General features: G+C 32.5%; 2 pseudogenes; both read right to left on the bottom strand.

The window, feature by feature from the left end:
• Positions 1-4068: 4068 nt before the first annotated feature.
• LOC146888427 (uncharacterized) lies at positions 4069-4736 on the bottom strand (annotated as a pseudogene).
• Positions 4737-19630: 14894 nt separating this feature from the next.
• On the bottom strand, positions 19631-20395 carry LOC146888426 (secreted RxLR effector protein 161 pseudogene; annotated as a pseudogene).
• Between the last annotated feature and the right edge of the window lie 869 nt (positions 20396-21264).

Here is a 21264-nt window from a genome sequence, read left to right as displayed (position 1 = left end):
AGGTTTCCCTTAACCCTTCAAATTCAAGCCAAAATCCAAAATAGCAAAAATAATGTTCAACCATTTAACCAATTCATATTTCATGATAACTAATATAATTAAATGATTATATCATTTCATAACCATGCTCAACGTATATTTAAAAATAAAAACAAATAAATAACACACAATTGGCATACATAGTACTCAAACCCAAATCCACTCACATAATAAAGTACTCTTAACCACTTGAGGTAATACCTTTTCACATCATAACAATTCGCATTAAATGTCTTAAAGGCTCATACTACCCGCATTTATTAAATAATTATTTAATTAATTATTCAAATTTCTCGGGTCTTACATTCCCCCCACCTTAAAGGATTTTCGTCCTCGAAAATTGGACTTACTAGGGAACAAGTGCGGATAGGATTGCCCCGTGAGGTCTTACACCCCTAACACTTAAAATATTTAATGGAACTTGACCTTTAAGAAGTGGAATGGTGAATGTGGCCACTTGGTGACTTATTTATAATTGGTGGTTCTTGGTGAGACTTGGATGTGGATGTATCATGTTTATCTTTATCTTTTCCCTTCCATGAGTGACTATAATATTAGTTGGGTGAGTAGCTCCTCCTTGCCCCCATCTTTTCTTTTTAATTGAATTTCAAATTTTAGGGTAAGGTGTACAAATTTTAAGAGTGGAGTACTCATACAACATTACTTGGTCTTGTATATCTTCCATTATACTACTCACAAACCTAGTTATTTTATCTTCATTAGATTCTTGTAATCCAACCTTAAGAATTAGAGAATGTAGTTCTTTAAAGTAATCATTCACACAAACATATGTCTTTGGTGAATCCTTTGGAGCTTCAAAAGGAATTCCCTCCTATAGTAAGAAGGAACAAATCTAGCGTGAATTAAAACCTTAATATCTATCCAAGAGGCCAAGGGTGGCCTTTGGTAATTGTCCTTACAAACTTTACACTACCAAGTCATGACATAATCCTCAAATCCTACCACTACTAGATCAACTTGTGCTTGATCCTTTATATGATTTACATTAAAAATTTGTTCAACTTTAGCTTCCCAATCAAGGTAGACTTTGGGGTCACCTTCACCTTAGAAGTTGGGAATCTTTAGAGCTTTCTTCATTGGTGATGGTTGATCCCAAAGTTCCTTCTATCTCCATGGTGGCTCCATTCTTCTTATGATTTATTGGGTGAATGAGAGCTTTTTCTTTTTCTCCTAGCCTCTCTTTCAAGTTTCACCATCTCAAGTACTTTGAGGGACTCTTTTATGAATTTTTCGTTTTCATTCTTTGACTCTCTTATTTGCTTTTCACTTTCCTTTTTTGCCTATTTGCCCTTCACTTTTTGTTTTCTTGACACCTTTATTTCCTTGAGAACTTGAACTAAGATTTTTGTCACCAATATCTTGCCTTTGCTCAAAGTATATGTGACGCCCCGACTACTATACTAAATAATTATTATTTGATAAAAAGATATGAAATCAATTTTTTTTTTCGAGATTATCCTTGAGAGAACATTAATAATAACATAACTTCATATTCATATATGTAGTTTGCATCTATGTAATTGTTCATGAAATATTACAAAATATATATTTGTTAAATATTAAGAGTCCTACATCAAAATGGAAGATTTTCTATATTTTTAACATCTCCTAAAGATATTAATAGAAATTATCCGTGAGTCAATCTTCAGAAGATCCTCCAATAATATCCCGAACAACTCTCACTGAGCAGGTTCCTCTTCTGCTCATGCAACAGGTACATATGAAAGAAAAATATGAAAGGAGTGAGGTCTTTATAAGCCTTAAATATCAATCTTAATAAACTCAACAAACAATGCAGACACCGGGGGCCTAGATTTGGACCTATAACCACCAAACTTGATCTTGTTTTACCAGACATATGGATCCATATTCCACTTCTGATGATCCAATCTGAACATCAAAAGTTACTTTGGGAAGTGATTAGGTAGTTACGTATTTCTCATAAAATATTGGTACAATCATAATTATTTCTTTCTCGAGAATATTAGCCATTCATCGGCTCACAAAAGAGATATATACTCACTACCTAACCTTGGCGATGCCGAGCAGGTATCGGATAGTCCCAAGTTTGGCCTATGAATATCCTAGTCCAGGGCGCTATTCTGAACTATCCAGATATTCACCTACTTGGTAAAACTTCCTTAGACCCCACCATGGTCCCTGCCTTTCATGCCGCAGTGTACCAAACTGTGACTTCCCAAATACAAACACTTTGACACTAGTTTAATCTCAACTTATTGAAACCAAACTTAACTCTTATTCAACTGACATACTCTTGGATATTTTCAAAGGTCATAAAATGTGATGACTATCAAATCATGTCATTGTATAAACTATACACAAAGAACATAAAATAAAATAAAATGTGCATGTAATTTTCTTATATTCAAGCTCACTGAATAAAATAATATTTACTTTCACTTCACATTTTTTTTAATTGTAAAAATAATGATAAAATAAGAATCAAAGCAAGAACTTTAAATAAATAATTAGATAAGGGTAAGAACGTTATAAATAAACAAAAATATAAATTAAACAGGAGCAGTACGTAATTGGAGACTAAATAAAATAAATAAACAGGACCAGTGCATAACTGGAGATAAATTAAATTAAATAAAATAAATAAATAGGACCAGTGCGTAACTGGAGATAAATAAAATAAACTAAATAAACAGGACCAGTGCGTAACTGGAGATAAATAAAATAAAATAAAATAAATAAACAGGACCAGTGCGTAACTGGAGATAAATAAAATAAAATAAATAAATAGGACCATTGCGTAATTGGAGGTAAATAAAATAAAATAAATAAATAGGACCAGTGCATAACTGGAGGTAAATAAAATAAAATAAATAAATAGGACCAGTGAGTAACTGGAGATAAATAAAATAAAATAAATAAATAGGACCAGTGCGTAACTGGAGATAAATAAAATAAAATTAATAAATAGGACCAGTGCGTAACTGGAGATAAATAAAATAAAATATATAAATAGGACCACTGCGTAATTGGAGATAAATAAAATAAAATAAATAAATAGAATCAATACATATTTGGAGATTAAATAAAATAAATAAATAAACAGGATCAGTATATAATTGGAGATTAAATAAAATAAATATAAGAGGATAATAAATGAAAATAAGTTAAATGAAAGTAAAAAGAATAATATATGATTCAAAATAAATAAAAGATTAATATAAAACCCATGAGCTTATCAAGATTAATATATAAGAGCTTAACCTCACTCCCCCCCTTACCTTATTGATTGAAGAGCACGATAATATTTGAAGAGGACTAGGATCTCTTTGAATCTTTGCTCTAAACTTTCTTACCCTATTTTCTCTTTCTCTCTCTTCTTTCTCTTTCTCTTTCTTCTCTCTTCTTTCTCTTTCTCTCTCTTCTTTCTCTCTCTCCTTTCTTTCTCTTTCTCTTTTTCTTTCTCCTTCTTTCTTCTCTCTTTTTCTAACTTTCTTACCTTCTCCCGTAACTTCTTCTTCCATCTACATATATATAAGCCTTTCTATGTGCCAAAATCATCATTGCTTTGCTTTCATTAATTAAGAGATAATGTTTATCTTTTTTTTTTCTTTTCCTTCTTATCTTTTCTTCTTACCTTTTCTTCTTATCTCTTCTTTCTTCTTATCTCTTCTTCTTCTTTTTTTCTTTTCTTTTTTTTTCTATATTATTATTATTATTATTATTATTTTTTATCTCTTTTAGAAAATTCTTCATATATTTTTTTTTACACACACCTATTTAATTAAATATTTTTACCTAGTATTTATATATATATATATATATATATATATATATATATATATATATATATTATTAGTTTTGTTTTCTTCTTATAATTATTTTTAATAAGTAAAAAGTATATCATGATAAAATATATTTTTAATGTTTAAAATGCATTTAGATAAAATATGAAACATTAGTAAAAATATAAGATTTTCTAATTGCTTTATTTAAAATAAATAATACAGTTTATTAAAAAAAAGGATGTTACATTTCTCCCCTCCTTTTAGGAATTTCGTCCCCGAAATTCACGTGGTTGCAAAAAGATGGAGATACATCTCTCTCATATTACTTTCTAATTCCCAAGTTGCATCACCTTCATCTTGTTGACTCCACAATACCTTTACCAAAGGTATGTCCTTTCCCCGAAGTTGTTTAATCCTTCGATCTCCAATCCTTACAGGAACCACATCATAAGTAAGGTTTTCTCGTATTTGTACTATATCAGGTTCTATCACATGAAAAGGGTCATGAATATATTTACGAAGTTGAGACACATGAAAAACATTGTGAAGTTTTGAAAGGTTTGGAGGTAAAGCAATTTGGTATGCGACAGAACCAATTCTTTTAAGGATTTGATAAGGACCTATGAATTTGGGTGTAAGTTTTCTAGATTTGAGAGCTCTACCAACCCCAGTTACAGGTGTAACTTTCAAGAAAACATGATCTCCTTCTTCAAACTCAATGGGTTTCCTTCGTTTGTCGTAGTAACTTTTCTGCCTATCTTGAGAAGTTTTCATCCTTTCCCTTATCATTTTAATCTTCTCAGTTGCTTGTTGAATTACCTCTGGACCCAAAACTAAGGAATTTCCATTCTCGTACCAACACAACGGGGTTCTACATCTTCTCCCATATAGAGCCTCATATGGAGCCATTCCTATGCTTGAGTGGAAACTGTTGTTATAAGTGAACTCTATAAGTGGTAGAAATTTCTCCCAACTTTCAGTTTGTTCTAAAACACATGCTCTCAACAAGTCTTCTAAAGATTGGATAGTCCTTTCTGATTGTCCATCAGTTTGAGGGTGATAAGCCGAACTAAGCCTAACTTTTGTTCCCAAGGATTTTTGTAAGCTATCGCAAAATCTAGATGTGAAACGAGGGTCTCTATCAGAAATTATACTAGAAGGTACTCCATGTAGCTTGATAATTTCTTTTATGTACAAATGAGCTAACTTTTCTAAGGAAAATCTAATATTAATAGGTACAAAGTGAGCAGATTTTGTTAATCTATCTACAATGACCCAAATTGCATCATGACCTAACACAGTCTTTGGTAAACCTGTCACAAAATCCATGGATATGCTTTCCCATTTCCATTCCGGTACATCTAAGGATTGTAGTTCCCCATAAGGCTTTCTATGTTCAACTTTTGTTTTCTGACACACTAGACAACGTGCAACAAACTCCACCACTTCTTTCTTCATCCCAGACCACCAAAACATTTTCTTCAAGTCTTGATACATCTTTGTAGTACCCGGATGAATACTTAAGCTACTCTTATGAGCTTCCTCCATTATCAACTTTCTCAACTATTCTTTTGCAGGTATGCAAATTCTATCTCTAAACTTGATGATTCCATTTGAATCCTTGTGGAATTCAGATTCCTTTACTTCAACTTTTGCAATCAACTTTTCTTGCAAAAATTGATCTCTTTCTTGAGCTCTCTTTATTTCTTCTAAGAATTCACTTGATATTTTTAACATTCCTAAGCATATGCTATTGGGTCTAAGTTTTACAGCTAAGTTCAAGTCTCTGAATGATTCTATCAAATCTAATTCCTTCACCATCATCATGGATGCATGTATAGACTTTCGACTCAAAGCATCAGCAACAACATTTGCTTTCCCAGGGTGATATTGCAGCTCAAAGTCATAATCCTTAAGAAATTCCATCCATCTACGTTGTCTCATGTTTAGTTCTTTCTGATCAAAAAGGTACTTCAAACTTTTATGGTCACTAAAAACTTCAAACCTTGCCCCATACAAGTAATGTCTCCATATTTTCAATGCAAACACCACTGCAGCTAATTCCAAATCATGTGTAGGATAATTAAGCTCATGTTGCTTGAGTTGTCGTGAAGCATAAGCTGCAACTTTTCTTTCTTGCATCAACACACATCCTAATCCTTGTCCGCATGCATCACAATATACCTCAAATTTTTTGTAGGGTCAGGAAGGATTAAAACAGGTGCAGATGTTAATTTTTTCTTTAACTCTTGAAAACTAAACTCACATGCTTCATTCCATTCGAAAGGTTGTCCCTTACGTGTTAACTTAGTCAAAGGCAATGCTAATTTAGAAAATCCTTCAATGAATTTTCTATAGTAGCCTGCTAATCCTAAGAAACTACGTATTTCTGTGATATTCTTTGGTTGTTCCCAAAGCAATACCGCTTGAACCTTTGAGGGGTCAACTGCAATGCCATTTTGTGATATCACATGACCCAAAAATTGAACTTCTCTCAACCAGAATTCACACTTTGACCATTTTCCATACAATTGTCTCTCTCTTAGAATTTGTAACACAATCCTCAAATGCCTCTCATGTTCTTCATGATTTTTGGAATAAATTAAAATGTCGTCAATGAAAACAACCACAAATTTATCCAAAAATTCATGAAAAATACGGTTCATATAATCCATAAAAATGGCAAGAGCATTGGTCACACCAAAAGGCATTACCAAGTACTCATAATGACCGTATCTTGTCCTAAAAGCTGTCTTTTGAACATCTTCTGCCTTGACTCGAATCTGATGATAACCAGATTTTAAGTCAATTTTGGAATATACCACAGCACCTCTCAATTGATCCATCAAATCATCAATCCTTGGTAGAGGGTATTTGTTCTTAATGGTGATTTTGTTAAGCTGACGATAATCCACACACAACCTCATAGTGCCATCCTTTTTCTTAACTAACAATACTGGCGCACCCCAGGGAGAAACACTAGGTCTGATGAATTGTTTATCCAACAATTCTTCTATTTGTTTTTTCAATTCTGCTAACTCTAGAGGTGACATCCTATAAGGGGCTATAGACACAGGTCTTGATCCTGGTACCAAGTCTATAGTGAATTCTATTTCTCTTTGTGGAGGTAACCCAGGAACATCTTCAGGGAAAACATCAAGATACTCACAAACAACAGGAAACTTATTAATGTCTGGAATTTCCTTGACTTTTAAAGAAGTTAAGATCATGTATACTTGATATCCTTTTGGGATTTCATTGTGGTTGGCAGTGCTCTGTTTTAATTCTTTTGAGTCAAAAACTTCACCTATGTGTGATTCAAAAAATAAAGTCTTATCGTGACAGTTTAGGAGAACATGGTTGGAAGATAACCAGTCCATTCCAAGAACAATATCCAAATGAGACAAGGGTAGACATATAAGATTTACAGAAAATTTTCTATTCCCTATAGAAATATGACAATTTGTGCATGCAAGTGAAGTGGTGACTGGAACATTGGTAGGTGTAGACACAGTTAAATCATATGGCAATAAAGAGACATGTAACTTTATATGTTTGACACATTCATGTGATATGAAAGAATGAGTAGCACCTGAATCATATAGTACATTAACGAGGTGACCATTTATGATGCATTTACCTTGGATTAAATCTTCAGATTGAACAGCTTCAGTACCATTCATCGTGAAGACTCTCCCAGTTGTCTTTGGTCTTCCAAGTTGATTCTTTCCTCTGTTGATGCTTCCTCCGCTTCCTTGCTCCTTAATTAACTCTTTGCATTCATTACGATAATGACCCAACTTCCCACAATTGAAGCAAGTTATAGTCCTTGTGGCGCAGTTTCTTGACAGATGAGGTCCTCCACAGTGGAAACATTTGATAGGGTTGGTTATGCCTGAATTATTGGCAGGAGAGAAATGTCTTTGTCCTGAAGAATTCCATGAAGCATGAGATGGACGTTGGTAGGATTTCTTATTATTAAAATCATTTCTTTTGTGCCTCAAAGGCCCTCCTTGCCTCCATTGAGTTTGCCTTGCCTTAGTATCATCCTCATAAATCCTACAACGGTTTACAAGAGTGGGAAAGGAAGAAATCTCTAAATAACCAACTGCTTGTTTAATATCAGGTCTCAGTCCACTTTCAAACTTGGAACAACGGGAACGTTCATCAACTCTATCATGAAAGTAAGGACAAAACTTTGACAGCTCGTCAAACTTTGCTTCATATTCTCCTACAGACATGATTCCTTGACGAAGATTAAGGAATTCAACTTCTTTCCTCCTCCGAAGATCCTCTGGAAAATATTTTTCCAGAAACTTTTGTTTGAAGGCTTCCCAAGTAATTTGTCTCCCTTCATCCTCCAATTGTTGTTTTGTAAATCTCCACCAGTTTTCAGCTTCTTCAACGAGCATAAATGTAGCAAATGTGACTCTATTTGCATCTGCACACGTCATTGCTATGAAAATTTTCTCAATTTCTGCTATCCATGACTGAGCTCCTTCAGGATTAAATCCCCCTTTAAATTTTTGTGGATTATTCATGCGAAAGGTTTCTAATCCTTGATTTTCCATGGGTTCAACATTTTGTTTTTGGCTCATATTTTCCAGGACAATTGTCATTCTTTCCAACAACTCATTGGTAATGTTTGGTCCGTTATCCATCTTTTCCTGAAAGAATGAACAATTTCCTTAGTTTTCTTTAGATTTTTTTTTTTTTAACTATTGTTAAAACTTATCCTTACTACAAGTATTAATTGTTGTTATTACTTACTTTTATTAGTCTACTTATCTTGCATTTCTCTTTTACAAGAAAAATGTAAGAACAAACAACTTGCACCTCTACTTACTAGTAGAGACTACAAACATGGAAGATATCATACCCAAGGTCTTGACAGAAAGAACTGCTCTGATACCACTCAATGTGACGCCCCGACTACTATACTAAATAATTATTATTTGTTAAAAAGATATGGAATGAATTTTTTTTTTTTTAGAGATTATCCTTGAGAGAACATTAATAATAACATAACTTCATATTCATATATGTAGTTTGCATCTATGTAATTGTTCATGAAATATTACAAAATATATATTTGTTAAATATTAAGAGTCCTACATCAGAATGGAAGATTTTCTATATTTTTAACATCTCCTAAAGATATTAATAGAAATTATCCGTGAGTCAATCTTCAGAAGATCCTCCAATAATATCCCGAACAACTCTCACTGAGCAGGTTCCTCTTCTGCTCATGCAACAGGTACATATGAAAGAAAAATATGAAAGGAGTGAGGTCTTTATAAGCCTTAAATATCAATCTTAATAAACTCAACAAACAATGCAGACACCGGGGGCCTAGATTTGGACCTATAACCACCAAACTTGATCTTGTTTTACCAGACATATGGATCCATATTCCACTTCTGATGATCCAATCTGAACATCAAAAGTTACTTTGGGAAGTGATTAGGTAGTTGAGTATTTCTCATAAAATATTAGTACAATCATAATTATTTCTTTCTCGAGAATATTAGCCATTCATCGGCTCACAAAAGAGATATATACTCACTACCTAACCTTGGCGATGTCGAGCAGGTATCGGATAGTTCCAAGTTTGGCCTATGAATATCCTAGTCCAGGGCGCTATTCTGAACTATCCAGATATTCACCTACTTGGTAAAACTTCCTTAGACCCCACCATGGTCCCTGCCTTTCATCCCCGCAGTGTACCAAACTGTGACTTCCCAAATACAAACACTTTGACACTGGTTTAATCTCAACTTATTGAAACCAAACTTAACTCTTATTCAACTGACATACTCTTGGATATTTTCAAAGGTCATAAAATGTGATGACTATCAAATCATGTCATTGTATAAACTATACACAAAGAACATAAAATAAAATAAAATGTGCATGTAATTTTCTTATATTCAAGCTCACTGAATAAAATAATATTTACTTTCACTTCACATTTTTTTTAATTGTAAAAATAATGATAAAATAAGAATCAAAGCAAGAACTTTAAATAAATAATTAGATAAGGGTAAGAACGTTATAAATAAACAAAAATATAAATTAAACAGGAGCAGTACGTAATTGGAGATTAAATAAAATAAATAAACAGGACCACTGTATAACTGGAGATAAATTAAATTAAATAAAATAAATAAATAGGACCAGTGCGTAACTGGAGATAAATAAAATAAACTAAATAAACAGGACCAGTGCGTAACTGGAGATAAATAAAATAAAATAAAATAAATAAACAGGACCAGTGCATAACTGGAAATAAATAAAATAAAATAAATAAATAGGACTATTGCGTAATTGGAGGTAAATAAAATAAAATAAATAAATAGGACCAGTGAGTAACTGGAGATAAATAAAATAAAATAAATAAATAGGACCAGTGCGTAACTGGAGATAAATAAAATAAAATTAATAAATAGGACCAGTGCGTAACTGGAGATAAATAAAATAAAATATATAAATAGGACCACTGCGTAATTGGAGATAAATAAAATAAAATAAATAAATAGAATCAATACATATTTGGAGATTAAATAAAATAAATAAATAAACAGGATCAGTATATAATTGGAGATTAAATAAAATAAATATAAGAGGATAATAAATGAAAATAAGTTAAATGAAAGTAAAAAGAATAATATATGATTCAAAATAAATAAAAGATTAATATAAAACCCATGAGCTTATCAAGATTAATATATAAGAGCTTAACCCCACTCCCCCCCTTACCTTATTGATTGAAGAGCACGATAATATTTGAAGAGGACTAGGATCTCTTTGAATCTTTGCTCTAAACTTTCTTACCCTATTTTCTCTTTCTCTCTCTTCTTTCTCTTTCTCTCTCTTCTCTCTTCTTTCTCTTTCTCTCTCTTCTTTCTCTCTCTCCTTTCTTTCTCTTTTTCTTTCTCCTTCTTTCTTCTCTCTTTTTCTCACTTTCTTACCTTCTCCCGTAACTTCTTCTTCCATCTACATATATATGTAAGCCTTTCCATGTGCCAAAATCATCATTGCTTTGCTTTCATTAATTAAGAGATAATGTTTATCTTTTTTTTTTTTTCTTTTCCTTCTTATCTTTTCTTCTTACCTTTTCTTCTTATCTCTTCTTCTTCTTTTTTTCTTTTCTTTTTTTTTCTATATTATTATTATTATTTTTTTTTATCTCTTTTAGAAAATTCTTCATATATTTTTTTCTACACACACCTATTTAATTAAATATTTTTACCTAGTATTTATATATATATATATATATATACATATTTTATTAGTTTTGTTTTCTTCTTATAATTATTTTTAATAAGTAAAAAGTATATCATGATAAAATATATTTTTAATGTTTAAAATGCATTTAGATAAAATATGAAACATTAGTAAAAATATAAGATTTTCTAATTGCTTTATTTAAAATAAATAATACAGTTTATTAAAAAAAAAGGATGTTACACTATATGCATTTGATGAACTTGTCATTATTCCTACAAACAAAACTCAAAACCAAGACAAAATAAAGGCCAAAAACATATTGGTTAGTTAGAAATTGAGACAAAATAAGCACCCAAATAGCACCCTCAAAGTGTTTGGGTTTCCTACAACGTGCAATATGCTAAGCTATCACTCAGGCTCTCCTAAGTGTAAACTCCTCTAGGTCTTGAAATCTTTGAGTTAGCAACACAAGTGCAAGAGAAAATGAAAATCACTTAAGAAAAAAAAGGAAAGAAAACTCCAAATTGCAAAACTCAAGAACCTAAAGACAAGCAAGAGAAGGTACAAATCAAGGAAAACTAAACTTTAAAGAAATCATGTGACAAAACTAAGAAGAAGACTAATACAAACAAAGCTTGAAAGAAAGAATCTATGGAAAGTATTTTAAGCATGCAATCTTAAGACCAATTAATAAGCATATACCCAAGAAGACTAGGTCCTACAAATGATGGGACTAATTTGCCATACACATCTATGCACACGAACTAATGCAACCTAGAATCATATCACTTTAATTTTGCAAGTTTCAGTTTTCCAGGATGTAAAAATGCTCATAGATTTTTGGGTTAAATATGGAAAATCAGTTTTGTTTTTCAATTCTAGCTTAGCACAAGAGATATGACTTAGGAAACAAGAAATGAAAAACTTCAATTTAGCATATGACATATGACTCAAACAAAAGTTATCCATAACTATAGACTCAATATGACTTAGACAAAAACACAAACATGTAGCTATCATGCATTTGGACTAATGGATTTGTAGCTCTGTAACTAAGCATACCAAGACATATTATCCAACCACATTTAAGAGCATTTAGAAGGCACAAAACAGTAGCTAAAACTACCAAATAGAACCTAGGAAAACGCTGATCACGCATTTTGGCAGTGCTGACCTTTGCTAACTATTTTGCTCATAACTTTCTCCACAGAACTCCAAATGTGGTGATTTATTTTTGTATGGAAGGTAAACTCAAAGATCTTTCATTTAACTATAATCACGTAGTTTTTAGACCTTTAGACTAGATGTCGTTATTTTGAAAATTATAGATGTTCATTACCAATTGTTTTGTGTTTAAGGGAGGTTGATTTGGACCATTCAAAGATAGCTACAACAAGACAAGGTTAGGAAAACAAATTAACCTGAGCTCTGATTACCAAATGATAAAGACCCATTTTAGCATTAGCAATATATGGTGTTGTGGTGATTACTCTAGAAGATTTCCGCTGAACATTAAGATAACAATGTTATCTAAATGTGAAGGTGCACTTCCAAGGCTCAAAGAGTAGAAGAGAAATTCAATTAATGAAAACTAAAAACAAAAGCACAAATGGAAGCACATATGCACATAGTATGAAACATAAATGTAACAAATAGAATAAAGATGGAAAATAGAAGAGGGGATGAGAGCTCTTGATGAAGGTACCCCATTTAGAGGGGCATTAAAGCTCACCAACCTTAGATTAGTGGTGAATGACGCCACTTGAGAGTTATTCTCAACATAAGACTTGAGGAAGAAGACACTCACAAGGAGAGTTCTCTCACAAAGGTGGTCAAAAAGAGTAAGTTTACTCAAAATATTCAACCCTTACAATGGTTTAGGAGAGCCTGTTTTATAGGTGTGGTGTAACATTCCTATTTTTAATAAACTGTATTATTTATTTTAAATAAAACACTTAGAAAATCTTCTATTTTTACTAATGTTTCGTATTTTATTATGTAGTTTAAACATTAAAAATATATTTTATCATGATATAATTTTACTTACTGAAAATAACAATAACAATAAGAACGAAACAAAACTAATAATATATATATATATATATATATATATATATATATATATATATATATATATATATATATATATATATATATATATATATATATATATATATATATATATATATTAGGTAAAAATATTTTAATTAAATAGGTGGTGTAAAAAAAAATATATGAATTTTCTAAAAGAGATAAAAAAAATATAGAAAAAAAGAAGAAGAAGGGATAAGAACATAAGAAGAAAAGATAAGAAGAAAAGAAAAAAAAAAAGAGAGGATAAGATGAAGAGATAAACATTGTCTCTTCATTAATGTAAGTAATGATGTGTTTAGCACATGCATAGGAGGCTTATATATACATATGAATGAAGAAGTTGCGTGAAGGAAAAAAAGTAAGAAGGAAAGAAAGAAAGAAAGGAGAGAGAGAAAGAAGAGAGAGAGGAAGAGAGAGAAAAAGAGAGAGAGAGAAAGTTTAAAGCAAAGATTGAAAGAGATCCTAGTCCACTACAAATATTATTAGTGTGCCATTGAATCAATAAGGTAAAGGGTTACTGGGGTTAAGCTCTTTTTATATTAATCTTGATAAACTCATGAGTTTTATATTAATCTTTTATTTATTTTGACTCATATATTATTCTATTTACTTTCATTTAACTTATTTTCATTTATTATCCTCTTATATTTATTTTATTTAATCTCCAATTATACACTGATCCTGTTCATTTATTTTATTTTATTTATCTCCAGTTATGCACTGGTTCTGTTTATTTATTTTATTTTATTTATCTCTAGTTATGCACTGGTCCTATTTATTTATTTTATTTTATTTATCTCCAGTTACGCACTTGTCCTATTTATTTTATTTTATTTTATTTTATTTTATTTATCTCCAGTTATGCACTGGTCCTATTTATTTATTTTATTTTATTTATCTCCAGTTACGCACTGGTCTTATTTATTTATTTTATTTTATTTATCTCCAGTTATGCACTGGTCTTGTTTATTTATTTCAATTAATATATCTCCAGTTACGCATTGGTCCTGTTAAATTTATATTTTTATTATTATATTTATTTATAAATTCTAATCCTTATCTAATTATTTATTTAAAGTTCTTGCTTTGATTCTTATTGTATCATTATTTTATAATTAAAAAAAATAAATGAATGTAAAGCAAAAGTAAATATTATTTTATTCAGTGAGCTTGAATAGAAGAAAATTACATGCATATTTTATTTTATTTTATGTTCTTTGTGTATAGATTATACAATGACATGATTTGATAATCATTACATTTTATGACCTTTGAAAATATCCAAGAGTATGTCAGTTAAGTAAGAGTTAAGTCTGGTTTCAATAAGTTGAGATTAAACCAGTGTCAGAGTGTTTGTATTTGGGAAGTCATAGTTTGGTACACTGCGGGATGAAAGGCAAGGACCATGGTGGGGTCTAAGGAAGTTTTACCAAGTAGGTGAATATCTGGATAGTTCAGAATAGCACACTGGACTAGGATAATCATAAGCCAAACTTGGGACTATCCGATACCTGCTCGGCATCGCCAATGTTAGGTAGTGAGTATATATCTCTTTTGTGGGTCGATGAATGGCTAATATTCTCGAGAAAGAAATAATTATGATTGTACCAATATTTTATGAGAAATACTCAACTACCTAATCACTTCCCAAAGTAACTTTTGATGTTCATAATGGATCATCAGAAGTTGAATATGGATCTATATGTATGGTAAAACAAGATCAAGTTTTGTGGTTGTAGGTCCAAATCTAGGCTTCCAATGTCTGTATTGTTTGTTGAGTTTATTAAGATTGATATTTAAGGCTTATAAAGACCTCACTCCTTTCATATTTTTCTTTCATATGCACTTGTTGCATGAGCAAAAAACGAACATGCTCAGTAAGAGTTGTTCGGCATATTATTGGTGGATCTTCTAAAGATTGACTCATGGATAATTGCTATTAATATCTTTAGAAGATATAAAAAATATAGATAATATTCTATTCTGATGTAGGACTCTTAATATTATACAAATATATCTTTTTGTAATATTTCATGAACAATTACAGAGATGTAAATTATATATACTAATACGAAGTTATGTTATTATTAATGTTCTCTTAAGGAAAATCTTATGGTAAAAAAAATAATTTCATATCTTTTTATCAAATAATAATTATTTAACATAGTAGTTGGGGCGTCACATGTGGAAAAGGGTCTTTTTGGAAAATTACAAAGTTAAGGCTGAAGGTGTAATAACACAAAACATAGTTTTTATAAGCTAGGTAAAAAAGGAGATGTCTTGAAAAGGATAAAACCCTAGCTTTGTCTCCAAGCCTTCAAGGTGGCATCTTCACCTTCTATAAGAGAAGGTCAACCTTGCCCTCCAAGACTCTCCAAAAATGCGCCCAAGTGTTTAGCTCCAAGGGTGATGCTCTCTTGTCCACTCCAAGTATTGCTATACTACAACAAGTTGGCACTAACTTTTCCTACCAAATAAACAAAAAAAAGAGCTAACATGTCAACTTAAGTTAAGTTAACATAAGTCAATTTAAGGAAAGTCAACATAAAATTAAACCAAAAGAAGGTGAAGAAACTCTCCTTCAAAACATGTTTATTCTCCCTAATAATGTGTCATTGCCTTCATCCTCGGTAGGGGTTAGGGGCTCATAAGTATTGTAATTTGATCCTTTAATTAGCTAAGTAACAAAGTAACTTAATTTTAGGTTAAAATACTCCGTTGATCCTCGTTTTTGTAACAAAATCTCAATTTGGTCCTCGTATTTTTATTGGTCTCAATTAGGTCCTCATTTTTGTAAATTAGTATCAATTAGGTCCTTTCCGTTAGTAGAGAACTAACACCGTTAAGTAGGTGCCACGTGTCAGCTTCTCATTTTTTTGAATTTTTTGAATTTTTTTTATTTTTTTTTAAATTTTTTTAAATTTTTTTAAATTTTTTTTTAAATTTTTTTAAAAAATATTTATGCCACGTGTCACTTCTGTAATGTGCCACGTGTCAATCTAATATGGTGACACGTGTTAAATTAATGTATGAATCTCAATTTGGTCCTCATATTTGTTAATTTGATTTGATTTCAGTCCCAAATTTTTTTAAAATAATTTTAATTTCATATGCTCCAAATTTAGAACAAATTTAATTTTTTATAAATGTAATGATGATACTTTTATTACAAGTGATATTTCTATTACATATTTTTAACAACATTTAATTTATTTAAATTTATATTTTACATTAAACTTTATTTAAATTTTATTTTAAAATTATAAATATATAAATTAATAAATTTATATTCGAAATATTTGTATAATATTCAATATCAACAATATTTTAGAGTTGGCTTAAAAATAACAATTTTATAAATTCAAATTTAAAATTTTAAAATAATTTTATAAAAAATTAAAATAAATATATTTAAAATTTTAATATTAAATATAATTAATATTATTAATATTTAATAAAAATATCAATTTTAATAAAAATAATCATAACATTATATAAAAGTAAAATTTGGTCTAAATTTGGATTGTCCGAAATTGAAATTTTTTGAAAAAAGTTGGGACTCAAATCAAATCAATTTAACAAATATGAGGACCAAATTGAGATTCATACATTAATTTGACACGTGTCACCATATTAGATTGACACATGGCACATCACAGAAGTGACACGTGGCATAAATATTTTTTTAAAAAATTTTAAAAAAATTTAAAAAAAAAAAATTAAAAAATTCAAAAAAATTAAAAAAAAATTAAAAAAAAATTAAAAAAAAAATTAAAAAATTCAAAAAAACGAGGAGTTGACACGTGGTACCTACCTAACGGTGTTAGTTCTCTACTAACGAAAAGGACCTAATTGATACTAATTTACAAAAATGAGGACCTAATTGAGACTAATAAAAATACGAGGACCAAATTGAGATTCTGCAATAAAAACGAGGACCAACGGAGTATTTTAACCTGAATTTTATGTTTGTAATATTTTGATGAATTAAATGATATGTTGGAATGCTAGAAATGTTAATGAATTGGTTGAAGCAAGTTTTGGGATGTGTTTGGAAACAAATTTTGCATTTCCAAAATCACAGGCATTTGTGTTTGCTAAGTTTATTTAACATTTTAAATGCATTTCATGATAGTACTTGAGTTGTTTTCATCGTTTGACACATTTTCGCTTTAATGTTAGCTAAGAAATACATTTAAAACGTCAAATAAACTTAACAAAATTTGGGTAAAATAATTAAATCCACACATTCCTAAAGTTAAAGGACTAAATTTGATCAAAATTTCAAAAATAGACTAATTTCAATTTTCATTGAAAGTTAAAGGACCAAAATCATATTTAATCTTATATTAAATAATTCTCCCAATTTGCTTCGTCTAAACCAACAAATGATATTTTAAATATTTTATTATATTCATATCATGTGTGGGCTTGACTAACGCATCTTAAACTTATTATTATATTTTTTTTTTTCCTTCTCATCGGCCTAGCCAACGATAATCAAGTAGATACTCTTCGTTATCGTTTGGCCGACACAAAGAGACTTTGCATAGGTGATCTTGGCGTCGTTCACCTCACCTTCATGAGACTCTCACCATGTACCATTTGACATGGGCTTTGACCCTGTGGCGTCCTATTTTGACTAATGCCATTTGCCAACCTTCTTGTAGTGACGTGAGATTAGTGTGCGTACACCTATTAGTGTGTATCTATATCATCTTTCTAAATATTTAGAGTTGAATTAGATAGTAAATTCATGTTAATTCAATCTCATAAAAGTAATTTATCGGTAAAATTTAGATAATTTCTGAATATCATAATATAGTCTTTACTAGCAGGGAACTGGATATAGAACGGAACAGGACATCCAACATCTCAACAAAAACTAAAACAAACTTGGGTAAGATGTTATTGTCGTACACATAAAAGCAGTTGAAGAAGCCGTGGCTTGAATTTTCCTCACCCGATGATGATTTTGGGTTTGTTATTTCAGTAAAATATCTAGAAGCTGCCGACACACCCCATCTGATCCCTTTGGAGATACTGGACACAATTTTTAGGTGGAACAGAATACACCTGGTACACACCATTAAAAGACCGATCACGAGCATTAAAAGACGGATCACGAGCATTCTTAGCGAGTCTATCAGCAACATTATTGGCCTCGGTGTCGATAAGAACGAGCCTCAATTCCCCTTCAAAACATGCTAGCTTCTCCCTTATCTGTTCCACCACGTCGTAATCTTTGTGACTGGGCCTAACCCCTTTCTTCACCATGCTCACCGCCGAGTCATGGTCTGATTCCAAAACCAGTTTCTTAATCTTCATGTCTGAAGCAAACTGCAGCCCCGTGAGAATGGCTTGCAACTCTGTCTGGTGCGCTTTCAAAGATGAGTCCAGTTTTTTAGCAAAGCCACGCATCCACTCTGCTGATGAATCCCTCATAACCCCTCCACAACCTGCAGAGGGGGGTCTCTTGTAGTGGTCTCGCGCACCATCCACGTTCAGCTTCACCCAACCAACCTCAGGTTTCTCCCACTTCTCCTGTCATTGTTATGAATGCAGAAAGTTGCTTTCAAAATCATGTGGGTGTGAAAATTTTAATGGTGGACAAAAGATCACTGTATACGTGTGAGGTGAATCCACAAAACAAGTGTGAGTGAAGAGAAAAAAAATTATCATACCACCAGAGTGGCGCCAACCTTTTTATAAAGCTGCTTGGGCGACCTGGGGTCACGATGGTAACGTTCTTCGCTCTCACGCCTGGCACCAAACGCTGCTTCATGCTCGGGGTTAGCAGATGATGATGAGAGAACGGCATATATGCCCAGAACGGCATATATGCCCCCGGCTACGGCAGCTGTGGCGGCGGCTGCGCTGGCCACTTTTAGAACTGCTTCATGCTCGGGGTTAGCAGATGATGATGAGAGAACGGCATATATGCCCTCGGCTACGGCAGCTGTGGCGGCGGCTGCGCTGGCCACTTTTAGAAACCTGGAGGTCCAGCTGCTTCCGCCGCCGTCGTTGCTGCCACTCATTTTGATGCTGCAAATGAATGAGTTTGGTTGGATTGTTTGATATATGTGCTTGTTTGACGAGGAAGAGTTTGAGGCTGGAATTTATACTTATTGCGGCCCAAACCCAATATTAGGGGTATCAAACCCTCGAACCCTCGATGTGAAGAGAACTCCCATGGCGACAAAGCTTCAGAGGAGAAACATGAGAAAAGAAAGGAAGCGTGAGGAGGAGGAGAAGAAAGAAAGATCGAGAGAGAGGAGAGCTTCGAAGGTAAGCATAAGAGAACTGTATTCTGTTTTTTCTCTGTATTCTTCACTTCTTCTCTGTACATGAGGGAGATCTATTTATAGTCTCCGAAAACAAACGCTAACTAATGAACAAACAGCCCTAACCAACTATTAACAGAAAACAAAACATAAAACAGAAAACCCTAGATCTAGGGGGTTTTCAATACCCTCCCCTCAAGCTGGGTGATGGATGGTCATCAGCCCAAGCTTGGGAAGAATGGTCTTAAAAGAGGTGCGATGGAGGGCTTTTGTGAAAATATCCGTGAGTTGCTCATCGGAGCGAATCGGCAGTAAGTGGAAGAGTTTCTTCTGGAGTTTTTCGCGGACGACGTGACAATCGAGATCGATATGTTTCGTGCGCTCATGGAAGGTGGGGTTGTGAGCTATTTGTCTGGCAGACTGGCTGTCGCAATATAGGACAGATTGGTCGGTGTGCTGAACATGGAAGTCGTGGAGAAGGTAGTTGAGCCACTGGATTTCGCAAGTGGTAGTGGCTAGGGCACGGTATTCGGCTTCTGAGGAGGACCTGGACACAGTGCTTTGTTTCTTTGATTTCCAGGAAATCAAGGAGTTCCCTAAGAAAACGCAGTAGCCAGTAACGCTGCGTCTTGTGTCTGGGCATGTGGCCCAGTCAGAGTCGCTGAAGGCTTTAATTTGAATGTCATTAGTGGCAGCAAAGAAAAGACCATTGGCAGGACTGGTTTTTAGATATCTGAGGATGTGTTGGGCCGCTTGTTGATGATATATGGTAGGTGCCTGCACAAATTGACTAAGTAAGTGTACTGAGTAGCAAATATCAGGTCTTGAGTTAGTAAGATAAAGCAACTTCCCTATCAAACGTCTGTAGGAATCAGGATCATTTACAGGTTCAGCAGTTTTGTCAAATAGATTTTTAGTGTTGTTCATGAGAGGGGTTTGACATGGTTTGCAATCCAGCATTCCAGTTTCAGATAAGATGTCCAGAGCGTATTTTCTCTGGCATAAGTGTATTCCTTTGGTAGATCTAGCCACTTCAAAGCCTAGGAAGTATTTTAGGCTTCCTAAATCCTTAATTCTGAAGGCTTCATGTAGGGAGGCCTTTATTTTATCAATTTCGTCAGGGAGTTGCCTGCCAATATTACATCATCTACATACACAAGGAGAACAGTAAAAGTGTCTAATTTTGATTTAGTAAAAAGAGAATGGTCAGATTGGGATTGAGAAAAACCAGCAGATATCAGAAACGAGGATAGTCTAGCAAACCATTGACGGCTGGCCTGTTTCAGGCCGTAAAGGGACTTAGTTAACCTGCAAACTTGACCTGGTTTAGGAACCTGAAGCCCAGGAGGTGGATTCATGTAAACCTCTTCATCAAGGGTGCCATGTAAGAAGGCATTATCCACATCAAGTTGGTGTAAATACCAATTTTTGGTGGCTGCAATGGCTAGTAAAAGACGCATAGTTGTAAGTTTAGCAACAGGGGAAAAAGTATCAATGAAATCAATTCCCTCTAGTTGAGTGTACCCTTTAGCAACAAGCCTAGCCTTGTGTCTTTCAATAGTCCCATCAGATTTATATTTGATTTTAAAAATCCACTTACATCCTATAGGTTTCTTTCCAGCAGGTAGATCAGTAAAATACCAGGTTTTATTATCCTCTAGAGCTTTTATTTCTTTATGAATAGCATCAATCCATTTGGGATCCTTGGAAGCTTCAGCATAAGTATGTGGTTCATGCGTGGAAGTTATAGCTAGAGTATATTTAAGATGCTCTTTAGACAAAGATTTATAAGAAAGGACAGAATTAATGGGATAATTAGTTTTAAAGAC

This window comes from Vigna unguiculata, chromosome 2, assembly GCF_037176805.1.
Source record: "Vigna unguiculata cultivar grain cowpea cultivar isolate G323 ecotype 2 chromosome 2, ASM3717680v1, whole genome shotgun sequence".
Taxonomy (NCBI): Eukaryota; Viridiplantae; Streptophyta; class Magnoliopsida; order Fabales; family Fabaceae; genus Vigna; species Vigna unguiculata.
The sequence above is the reverse complement of the archived record's forward strand: the minus strand, read 5'-3'. Positions and strand labels throughout refer to the sequence as shown.